Source organism: Momordica charantia (assembly GCF_013281855.1).
Source record: "Momordica charantia cultivar OHB3-1 chromosome 5 unlocalized genomic scaffold, Mcharantia_2.0 BLBB01000005.1, whole genome shotgun sequence".
Taxonomy (NCBI): Eukaryota; Viridiplantae; Streptophyta; class Magnoliopsida; order Cucurbitales; family Cucurbitaceae; genus Momordica; species Momordica charantia.
In genome coordinates, this window is record NW_028275163.1 from 13,186,082 (window position 1) to 13,198,693 (window position 12,612).

Consider the following 12,612-nt stretch of genomic DNA (forward strand, 5'->3'; position numbering starts at 1 on the left):
CTTTGCTCCTATATAGGATGTCCTTGTCCTTTTTACTGTTAAGCCTTTTTCATCTGATGCAAAAGTCTTTTCCCAGTGAGGACACTGTCTCTCTTAAGTTTGGGGGGACAGTCGTTGTGTCAGTCGTTGTTTCAGAAAGATAAAGTGTTATTTATATTTGGAAACTCATGCTATTTTCTTTTGAAAAAGAGTCAGTTGGAAAAACAAATGCTATTACAGAAAGAAAGTGTTGAAAAGCACTTAGCTTAAGAAAAAAAAAAAGAAAAAAAAAGTTGCAAATGAGTAAAAAGAGTCTTGTTGAGAGAAAATAAGAGTGGGGAAAATACTTGTGTTCGAAAGAAAAGAGTGGTAAAAACAATGAGAGTTAAAGAAAATGTATTTATGATTTCCGAGTCCTACTGTAGACACCCATTTAGTTTTAGGTTGGGTGTTGACTTTGAAAATAGTAGTAAGGATGGTGATAAGTGGCTTCGTGTTTCTCATTGTCGTCATCTTATGACCTAGCTGTTAGTTTTAAAGTCTTCCTACGAGTAGCTGTGGTTGAAACCGATGTTAGTGTGTGGAAACCTCAGGGGCTAGTAGCCGGTCTTTCAGATGTAAAAGTCTTAATGTAAGGAGGGAGTGTGCAGATTCCTTAGGGGTATTTGAAAATGTTTTCTGTTTTTGAAAGGAAAGAGGATTTTGAAAGAGAAAGTTTTTATCATTTCAAACTTGGTTTATAGTGACTAAGCTTACAAAGGCAATAGAATGGTAAGCTTTGACATCTTTTCCCTAAGACAATTTATGATTAACATCTCGGTTGCTTTTGCTTTACCTTGTCCATGTGTTAGGAAGCTGATTAAAGTTGCTAAGTTTTGCTTGAGGACAAGCAAAAAGTCAAGTTTGGGGGTGTGATTACGCTTGTTGACACGCGTAAAAAGAAGGTTAAAAAGAAGGTTTTAGATGCTGTTTTTACTATGTTTTAACTTTGTTTCAGACTTTTTCTCGGTCGTTTGAGTTCTAATTCATGCAAAATTCATATATGATGGTTTGTGGTTGGCTTATATTGTATTTATGACATTTTAGAACCATTTGGGAGTGCAAATTAATCAAAAGAAGCAAAAAGTCGGAAAAGCCTACATGGGAGGCGCCAGGCGCCTGGGAAGGCTGCAGAAAACAGTTTTTCTTCCAACTTTGCCCTTAATGAAACGCGTCTTCCAATGCGTTTTGGTGGTTCCAACCGATGCATATGTGTATAGGAAGTGTTCCACTATCAGTTTGAGCACGATTTAGTCAGTCAAAGGAGTTGGAAATGGGTGATTCACCATCGTTTTAGGACCTACCGAACAGATTCTGCACAACTATAAATTCCAGTAGCTTCTCCACCAAATTCATCAAGCCTTGCTTCCTTCTCTTGATCATTTTTAGTGTTTCTTTGTTGCTTTCTAAGTACTTTTGAGTTGCTTTCATTAGTTGCTTTTGGTTTTTAAATCCCGAGCACTTTACATTCCTTTATTGAGCTTTGTTTTGTTTTCACTCATACTTAGTTATTTTCTACTTATTCAAATATATAAAAATCCAGCACTTTGCTTATCTTCCCTTAGCCTTTACTTTATTTTTAGTTAAGAGAGTTGTGTTTTTGGAGGAAAGAGCACGTGACACTCCCCCTTGCTTGAAAGAGAAGGACGAAGCTCTCAATCCTGATAAAAACTCTCCATTAGTTAACTTTTGTTTTTCACACATGCATTCCAATTTCAACCATTTTATTTGCTGTATTTTCTTCAATATGTCTTTCTAAATTCCCGTCTCTAGCCCGGTTATGGATAGTTAGCTTTTTATTTCTAAAAAAAAAGGGTTGCTAAGAAGTAGTGTTTTTGCTTTCCATTCATTGCTCAACATGTTTTCCCAAAAAGTTAGGATTTAGAGAAGGCCACTGTAAGTCTTAACAAGTCAATACTGAAAAGGTTGCTTATTTGCATTGTTGAGTAGTTAAACCGAGGAGAGTAGCGCCTTAGACATAAGGGTTCCGCTTAAGTAGCCTAGACATAGAACCTTAACCTGATGTTGCGACTATTTCCATCCTAAAACTAAGATATCTCTCATAATAGACATATTAGGGAATGTCTTAGGACTTTGAACTTGCTTAGACATAAGTCAAGTGAAAAGCGTAGTCGTTGGTTCCTAAAGTAAAATGCATATCGTCCTTAGCGTATCCTTGATTCTTTGTTGGCTAACTTGAAGTAATTCGGGCTAGGTTTTACCATTATAAGACCAAATCCAAAATCCCAAACCATTATTTGTGACCACTTCCCATTTTTACAAAAATCACTCATTTCAACGTTCACTATTCATTAAAACTTTAGAGTTTGGAAATTATTTAGAAGTCCTTGAGGATCGATACTTGGATACTCCATCCATTTTATATTACTCTGACAGGTGTGCGCTTGCATCTATAGAATTATTACCACGCTTAGTGCGTGCGTTTAGCATAAACGCCAGTCAGCCACCTTTGCCTTAGACCGTACGACCTCATTTGTAGTGATATTCTTCATGACAATATCAGCCAAGCGCGAAATTTTGGAATTGAGGTCCACCACTACATCCTCTGTTACTAATCCTGTGGGGCTTGCTATTGTTGATGCAGCTCGTGACTTCGACCATTGATGCTTATTCCTCAAAATTCTTTCCAATACTGTCTTGACCACAAAGCTCCATTGGCTGAGGCATCAATTACCAATTGTGTCACCTCGTTTAGCCCATTATAATAAGTCTCAATCTGAATGCAGCAGTGTATTCCATGATGGGGCATTTTTGTAACAACCCTTTAAATCTTTTACAAATATCACTTAAGGATTCGCCTGAAAACTGTTGAAAGTTGTTAATCTTGTTCCTAAGTTTAGCATTCTTCAAAGGTGGGAAATACTGCTTAAAAAATTGTTTTGCTAAGTCGTTCCATGAAGCGTACTAGTTTCTTCTTTACTAACTCCAGCTTCCTTTAATGAATCACCTACTTTCATCAAATATCTTAAGTGTCTGTGCGAGTCTTCTAATGCTAGTCCATAAAATGGTCCCACTGTTTGCAACATTTGAAACATTACAGGCTTCAGCTCAAATCTCCCTGCTTCGATGATTGGATTAGCAATGACAGGGTTGAAGTCATAGAACGCTGGAGCTGCATATGCTCTAATTTCCTGCTTTGTGTCATCAGCAAGTAGAACAACATTCAAGGAGGTACTCTATTGACTGCTCTTTCCCCTGGTATTCATACTACTTCGTTCTCAACTGGGTTTTGCTCGTTGCGATACATTTCGACCTCCTCTCTTCGCACCCGCTGTTCAGTCAGTCTTCTTCGAAAAGTTCTTTTCGATTATGGGTCAAAAGCGAATTCGAATGTAGGAAAATCTTTCATTCACAGCTCCCACACTCCTAAAAAATAGTAGCAAGGTCTTTAAGCACCGTACCTCAAAGTAACTAACCACAATCTACAGTTTTCCAAAATTCCCCAGCAACGGCGCCAAAAACTTATTGTATTTTCTAACAATGGATGAATTATAGTGCAAGTATACACTAATTTTGTCAATTGTAGTACAAACAAGGTCGTCTCCACAGGGAATTCATGCATACAGAAACTGGTTAATTGCTTCGAGCTACCAAAAAAATAATAAAAGACAATGAAGTTTGCTTATCAATGTTTCTAGTAACTTGTAAAAATAACATGTAACTAAAATAGTGAATAAGAGCACTAATAAACTTTTCATGAGGCTTCCACCGAAGGATTGAACACAGGAAGATTTAAATCGATTTTTAGGGATTCGGGGAAGGGAAATCCACCTACTGATTTTAAACATCACCTACTGAAGAAAAACACATGAAACTTTTAAAGCCCAGACCCTCACGGCTCTCTACCGAGTTACCTAGCAAATGTCTAACCCAACTCCCGTTGTGGTTACAACAAGCATGAAACGAATCTACCGGCGCCGCAGAGTGAGCCCCATTCCTAGTTACTCACTACTTTATTTCAGAAAGAACATAGAAACTACGACTAACAGTAGGGAATCCAGGCACAGGAGCTTTCCCAAGCTTTCTATGATCTTGCACACTAAACCTGTTAGCCAAACATGTCTAGAACGATGAAAAAAATGAAACTTACTATTATTAAATAAGAGTTCAAATGCACTCAACAGTAGCTCAACGTCTATTACATCAAGTTTCAACCCCTCCCCAAAGGAAGGGGGATTAGTTCATGATGAAATAGAAATAAGAAAATGAAAGGATGGAAGACAAATCCATTTCAGAAGGCATAGAAAGAAAAACCTAGAAGCTTCCTCCGATGAATAGTGAAGATCTCGAGCCAAATCAGTGTCTCTCTCCCTTCCATCGTCAATCCCCATGCCTTTTAGAGAATGTTTCCCTGAAATCGATGTGTCCCAGTTAGGTTCACTCTCCCTCCCATGCGGCTGAGGTCGCTTTTTATATAAGTACCGGGCCTTTAGCTTAGGGCACCAAAGAACCTCACGTGGATGATGTTTAGACAATGTACAGACACTGTACGAACACGGTAACAATGTGGGTGAAATCAAATTACTGCTCCAGCTTTTGCTCTATAGTTTCCAAAGCGCTAGCCCGCTTCCGACTTCAACCAGCTGCCCTAAGCCTTTAGCAGCACCAATCTATTCCACTAATGATTCACCTACTCCGAGTGCACCATACTTTTCTTTCTGCACTAAACATCCAAAATTTACCATTCACTAAAATAATTTACTGAATCTACAAGAATCAATGCATTGAAGGTTCCCTCTGGAAATTCTCACATTCTTGTGGCTTAATTAGCTTGTATTTCACATTCTTGGCACACAATTACCTTTAGTTTGGCCTATAATTGACTCTCTATTTGATAGTTATCAGTTGTTATGAAAGGAGATTGGAGGAGTGTCAGGGCCCCGGGTGTAAAAGGTTGTAGGCTGATACGTCACTACTGGGTGTCGAGGCTCCGAGTATAAAGGTCAAGGGTCGATACGCCAGTCTTGGAAAATTTAATTATCGATGCTTAAGGTAAATCGTCGGGGGTCAATACGCCAACTTTGAACAAAGATGAGTGTCGAGGCCTTAGCTTTGTGTGGTTACGGGTCAACGCAGTGAGTCTTAGTGGAAAGCCAATATTGCAGCCTTTAAAGGAAAGGGCAGGGACCAATATGTTGCAAAGTTATCGATGCTTTAGCTATGTGTGGTTAAGGGTCAGTGCAAAGGTTCGGGACTTTGGGTAAATGGTCAAGGATCGAATGCTAAGCGATGTAGAGAAGTGTCGAGTGAAGGGACATTAATCCCGCAACGAAAACAACGATCTTATTCTTGAATTTTAAGGAGCAAAAATCACACATAGAAAATGAAAATACAGGGAGAAAGAAGCTTACATTTGAAGACCTTATTCAAATAACTCCAGTAAATCTATTAACTACCACCGATCTTCCCACTATCCTCTGCGAAGAACTTGCTTGTGGGAGCAAAAAATAGATGCTAAGACTCTTGGGATAGGTTCTTGTTGAGAGAGAATTCTTAGATGGGAGAAATATAGGGGGAGAAAAACCATAGTGTTATTTGGATAAGGTACCCAGCCTTATCCATATACTATAGGTCCTTTAGGTTATTCCCGGGACATTATCTACTTATATATCCAGGATATATCAAAATATACTCAGTATATATACTGTCCTGGTTACATGATACTAACCTTGGATGTTTAGTGTTGGGTTTTATGTCCTAAAACTCATAGTTTGAGAATGACAGATATACTTTTATCATTCAATAAAGTTGTTATTGAAGGTTTTAATCAATAAGTAGTTATTGATCCAATAAAATGTTCTTACTATATCTAAATCCGATAAAATAAAGGATCCTAGACTGTTACCTGAGACTCAAACTCTATGTAAGAGACATAAATATGGATCAAGTTTGAGTTAACAGTCTAAATGGTCTATAGTATAGGAATAAGGTTGGGCGCCTTATTCTGGGGACACTATGGATGCGGCCCACTTTGTAGCTAGTACAAACGATGTAATCCTAATTCGTTCATGTGAAGACATGCGAGTGGGGTTGTCCCGTGCAAAGAGTTTGCATAAGACCGGACCATGAGATAGTCACTTTTACTTTATAACACCGTTTACTGTTTCAAACTGGCTATCTCAACTTTGATGGCCTAGGTAACTCGATCTTAATCCTGAGCTAACTATGAACTTCTGTTTACTCGGGATTATCCTTAGATCTGCATGGGTGAGAGCAGCTCAACAGCGCTGGCTCAATAAGCCTCCCATTTCAGGGGTAAGACCCGGTAGATAGCTAGGGACATAGGGTGCAAGAAGGAATTCACTTCTACCCAATTTTGGGATAGTAGAGAGGTTGTTCTCTTAAGGGCTGAATCCAGGTCTTGAACAATTGGCGCCACCCTCATCAAAAGGTTTGAGAGGATTTTTTGATTTGATAGTTTGACTACAAATCATTGTTCATTAGAGGATTAGTGGGAGTTAAGGAACAAGAGGTAATTACAGGGGTAAAGCGGTATTTTGACCCAGCTGTAATTACGAACAACCTGTGAAGGGTCGACTTACCGATCATGGTTATATCAAATGGACATAATATATCTACAGTGAGGAGAGTGTAGCTACGGGCTTTAGTGGAGTGACCACGTAGTTAACGATTGTTGGTTAACTAGGTTAAAGAGTTTAACCGGTTAATCTCGGATTGTTGGAGCTCATGATTTGTAGGTCCATAAGGTCTCCTGGCTAGCTCATATAGGAATAAACTTAGAATAATTTGAAGGAATAATTCAAATCATACGAATTAGGTTAATCATATGAAATATGATTAAGTAATTGATATATGATATCAATTTGAGAAATTTGGACAAAATATTTAAATAGGATTTAAATATTAAAATTATGAATGCGGATTCATAATCAGAGGCATGGATTTCATCAAACATCGGATTTTGGAAAAAGTCAAATAGTTGACTTTGACCAGAGAAAGTCAAAGGTTGACTAAAGTAGATTAAAATAATGTTTTTAACCAAGTTGAGTAGAAAATTCCACAAAATAAGTTTTTTGTGAACTTAAACATGCATTTTGACACTTAGCCATGCCATGCATGAGTGAAATGTGTGTTGTATACTTTTGGTGAACTTAGACATGCATTTTGACACTTAGCCATGCCATGCATGAGTGGAATGTGTGTTGTAAGCTTTTGGTGAACTTAGACATGCATTTTGACACTTAGTCATGCCATGCATGAGTGGAATATGTGTTGTAAGCTTTTGGTGAACTTTGACATGCAAGAGTTGCATGTAATTTACCTATTTAAGAAGGCTTTTGTTCAAACATCAAAATCTCTTGGAACCTTTGGCCATTTGATGTGTTTTCAAAAAGCTTACATAACTCCTTTTAGCTCCACTTTTCTCTAATTTTTTCCTTCTCTAAACAGAGTCCCACCACTCTATTCCAAGCCTTGAGAATAGCTAGGAAGATCTCTTGGTGGTCCTTCATTGGAGCTATTTGAAGATTTTTGAAAAGCTACAAAGGTTTGTATTTTTCTCTACTTATCTCTAAGCATCATAATGTATGATCATGCATGTTTAATCCTAGGTTGTATTATGCATCTAGATTGTTATTTCGATTCTTGCTCACTTCCGCTGCGCATGTATGTATTTTTTCCATCATTTAGTTTATTGGATTTGGACAATACAGTGCTATAAGTTTAACAACAAATTGATTGAATATGAAACCATAACTTTATTGAACATAAATTTATTTTTACATAAATACAAACTACGACTTTAGGGCAACACACCCAACATCGAGGCATTGGCTATGCGTGGTCAAGGGTCGGTACAACTCGGAGGAGTAAGTTGTGGAGTAGGAAAGAGTTTGTTTTAGAGATATGAGATAGTTGAAATGAGTTTGGAATGGGCTAGAGAGAGATAGATACTAGCGGGCTAGAAGATGAGGTTACTTGGGTATGGTACCTTGAATGCATGGCGTTGTGTTGTTTACTTGTTATGATATGTAAAACATGTTGTTGATTTATCTTATTTTGTTGAATATTGCGTCTTTGAGCATGTTGATTGTGTGTAATTAAAGAGGGCTACTTACGGAGTATTTTATATACTCACCCCGATTATACAATTATTGTTTTCAGGTGAATATTAGAGCTATGATCATGGTGATGACGTGGAGGACGCATGACTGAGGAAGGACCATTAGGTTGCACACTCTTTGTTGTTGGTGTTAGGATAGCTTGATTTTTTTTTTTATACTTGGATATTTGGATGTCTTAGAAAGTTGTTATTTAGGGGCTGTCTAGTTAGGGTTGTTTTAGATGTGTATGATCATCTTTTTTTAATCGTTGTTTTTACTTATTTAGACTGGTTATAGAATTGTTGGTTTAGTAGAAGTTTTATGTTTCGTTAGCCCACAAAGGGTGAGAGAATTCGTTTTCGAAATTTAATAAAATATGAACTACCAGGTTTTATGTTAGTTGTTTTATGCTTTTGAGAGAGAGTTGAATAGGTAGTTTGTTAACGTTTCCTCGGAAGTATTGTTGGAATTCGGGGGCGTTACATACCCGATTTTAGTAATCATCACATATCACATCTCTACTCATTATGATCTTAAGGCTATCTATATCTAGACTTCACAATTTATTTCCCTTTACACCATTTGGATATCCTAAGAAAACACATTTCTTAGTCACAGGTTCTAATTTTCCCTTATTTGCATGAGCTTAAGCTAAACACCCAAAGACTTGAATGTGTGTAAGATTTGGGGGTCTACCTTGCCAAAGTTCTTGAGGTGTTTTAAGATCTATGTTGGTGGCAGGGGCTCCTATTAAATATATAGCATGCAGTCACTACAAATTCACCCCCAAAACCCTAGGGAAACTGTACATTGGACAACGTAGACCTCACTTTTTCCACTAAAGTTCGGTTCATTTCTCAACTACCCCATTATATTGGAGAGGTTCCTACAATGGTCTAGTATCTAGCTATGCTCGTAGACTTGCAATAATTATTAAAATTCTGATTACAAAACTCTAGGCTATATCTGTTCTTTCTTAACTTCAAAGCTAGTTTGAGTTTTTACAAAATTTATCCATTCAACAAATTTATTAAGAGTGTCAGGTTTATGTTTCAAAATATAAACCCACACTTTCTTAGTACAATCATCTATAATGGATAAAAAATACTTAACCCCACCATTGGTAGCTACACTAAATGACCCCATTAGTGACATACTCTAACTTTCTCTTTGTTACATGCATTCCTTTCCCAAATTTCACTCTTTTGGACTTAACATATATGCAATTCTCACAAATGTCCAAGTGTACATTTTTATCAATAGGGAGAAGATTTTGTTTGGTTAACTCACTTAACTCTTGTTCACTCATGCGACCTAGATGCTTATGTTACGAAGTAATTTAAGAACTATCAGTTCTTTAACTAAGGCACTTGACCTCAAATGATTGAACCATCTACTCACTACTATAATCCTCATCATGACTTTAACTATACCACTCTCAAACTGTATGATATATCATAGTTTTATCAAGCGTACTAGTTGAAATTAGATTTTGCTTAACGTCAGGAACATACCTACATCAGTTAAAAGTCTACTTTTCCTATCATGAAGTTTAAGCATAATTGTGGCCTGACCTTCTACATTTGAGAAATGGAAATTTCCTAACATAACTTTACCCCCATATCAGGATGAGAGTTCTCTAACCAATCCCTATTGGGTGTCATATGGAAAGAATAGATTAAATCTAGACTTTAGGTATCATCCTCACTACACTCACTCACCATAAGGACATGGTCATACTCTTCACTAAGATTCGACCCCATCATTATCTTCTTTCTCCTTATCCTTTTGGTTCTGGTTATCACCCCATTCTTCCTAATGTTAGTACAAAACCTTGTTATTACAATTATAACACCTTCTATTACTAGACCTCTTAGACTTCGATCTAGACTTACATCTATTTCTACTTTTTCCTTTATTATTAGAACTTGCTATCCCTCAATTCTAAATCTTTCATTTTAATAACATTTTCACAATAGCAGAGATAATCTCTATCATACTTCATCGCAGACTTCACATTATTATAACTATCAAGCAAATAATTTACCAGGATTATTGTATAACTTTCACGTGAAAAAGTTTCACCAATATTCCATTTCAAAAACTATTTTATTAAACTCATCTAGGTTATGTTTTCATGTTTTTATTAGTTTCCATTTTAAAACTAAAGATGATAGATTTTATATATATTTCATTAGAAATGGAAGCTACTTGAAATGAATCTTCTAACTTTTTCCAATGCTTACTTATTGTGTCCCCACTACGCATTTGGCACATAACATTGTCTGCCAAGTAGAGGATGATCATGTGTCACCCTATCCATTTATTTAAGATCATCCTCATCTTTGCTGACACTCATTAGAATCTTTGTTGAATCCATAAGGACGTACGTAATCGACTCTGTGTTGTCTCACCACGACCATAATTTTGATTTCTAGAGACCGAAGTCTCCTTTCTGATCAAAAGGTTCCAGATCGAACTTATTACTCATCCTACACAAGAAAACAAGGTCAGGCAATATCTTGTATGAATATCATAATAATTTTCAAAATATTAACAAGAATTTACAAAATATTAATAACACTGTAAAATTCAAAACAGTACACTTTTTAGGCAATGAAGAATGCAGATTACAGAATGAGTAGCATACCAATCTTTGATACCAATTGTTACGAATTTATACAAATTGCAAAACCATTTATCCTCTTTAAACAACTTCTTTGAAGCCTAAATAAGAATTTACATACACTAAATATAAGGTGATTATGCACAGAAAAGTCCCAGTAAATTTTCAGCACTTAACAAGAATGAAATAGAGAGAATCAACACAAGGATTATAGTGGTTCAGTCCGAAAGGACCTACATCCACTTGCGAAGATTAACACTCTACAAATCTATATTATTATCAAAACAAATCATGATATACAATAGGTATACAACATAAATGGAATCAAAGAAAACAGAAACTACAACACAATAATATGAGAACCAATATTTGATTCAAGAATGCTTCAACTTAAATTATTGGAGGAATTTGAAGGATCAAACTCAAATACGATGTAAATCTATCCGAGAACACTGAAGAACCAAAAAGATAGAGAAATACTGTAACGCCCCAAAATTTTACAACACTCATTGGGTAACGTTGTTAAACTCCCAATTCAGCCTTCTTCCTAGTAAAGAAATGTAACGCAACAAATACAAGAATTAAATTGTAACAACCAGTATTTTCTAATACGGTCATTCTGACAAAATGCGGAAACGTAACTTTCAAGAAACCTTAAGAACTAAAATTATTCAGCGGAAGCAATTTCTTTACAGAATTTTTCTAAACTAACTTAACTAAACAGGAAGACGACTTTCAAACTCATGCCAGTACGCTAAACTTCACCTTCTACCAGAATGATCATTCAATCTTTCATCTGAAAAACATTTAGGAATACAAAGATGAGTACAAAAATACTGAATAAGCAATTTCCATATCGAATTTCAAAACTCATTTTCCTTTCAAAACATTCGTAAACAAAAATACGAACATATCAAACTTTTAAAGTCCTTTAAAATATTTAATACAATTTTCAAAACTTTCAAAACAACTAGATTTTCATAAACAAAAGTCTTCAAATAAGATAAAATTTCCGGTCAATCAAAACAAGCTTTCATTCTTTCAAAACAAACTTGCATTTATTCAAAACGAACTTTTAATTATTCAAAACAATCTTCCATTTATTCGAACCAAACTTTCTTTCGATCAAACTTCAAATCCTTCAAAACAAACTTTCTTTCAATCGAAACTTTCAAAATTCCTTCTAAAACATTTGGTACAACTTTCAAACATTTGAATAACTAAATCGTTAAAACATTCAAAACAATCTTACATTCATTCATACTTTCAAAATCAGAGTGGAAGCTTGCATTATTTGGATAGTCAACAGAACATATGTGGTTACCTGTCCGTAACACCATCAATCAGAAGCTTCTATCAGAGTTGTCGAATTAATATCGACCAGAATAGAGTTGTCGAAATAATATCGATAGAACAGAGTTATCGAAATAATATCGACTAGAACAAAGTTACTTAAGTGTGAGGTCATGTGAGTGAATAACACACACATGAATCTTCATTCCCAAGGAATGCCAGACCATAAAAGTGCTTTCCCACAAATAAGCCACAACATAAATCCATCAATTTCAAATTAGGTTACTACCCCAAATAAGCAAAACGTTCCTCAAAACAAAATCATGGCATATCCGGATAGCTCTATCAAATCAATCAAAATATCAGTTTCAAACCTTTAATAAATAAATCTAAACAAAACTTTATCAAATCATTTAAGAATACTTCAAATACTTTGCAAATAAACATAATTTCAATTGCCAAATTAGTTTTCAAATCCATAATAAAACTTGAATTTCATATGCAAGATATCAATTTCAAATCGTCGTATCAAATCCAAAATACATTTTAGTTTTTGAAATATGACAAATCACTTACAACACTTTTCGAAAG

General features: G+C 35.8%; 1 long non-coding RNA gene and 1 other non-coding gene across 2 annotated transcripts; both read left to right on the forward strand.

Annotated features, from left to right (window-relative positions):
- Positions 1–2,771: 2,771 nt before the first annotated feature.
- On the forward strand, positions 2,772–2,877 carry LOC148211356 (small nucleolar RNA R71). Its single transcript, XR_015791106.1, has one exon. It is a non-coding gene; the product is annotated as a small nucleolar RNA R71 (small nucleolar RNA).
- A 4,489-nt stretch (positions 2,878–7,366) lies between these two features.
- On the forward strand, positions 7,367–8,510 carry LOC111022487 (uncharacterized). Its single transcript, XR_002602975.2, has 2 exons — positions 7,367–7,546; positions 8,164–8,510. It is a non-coding gene; the product is annotated as an uncharacterized LOC111022487 (long non-coding RNA).
- Positions 8,511–12,612: the final 4,102 nt, after the last annotated feature.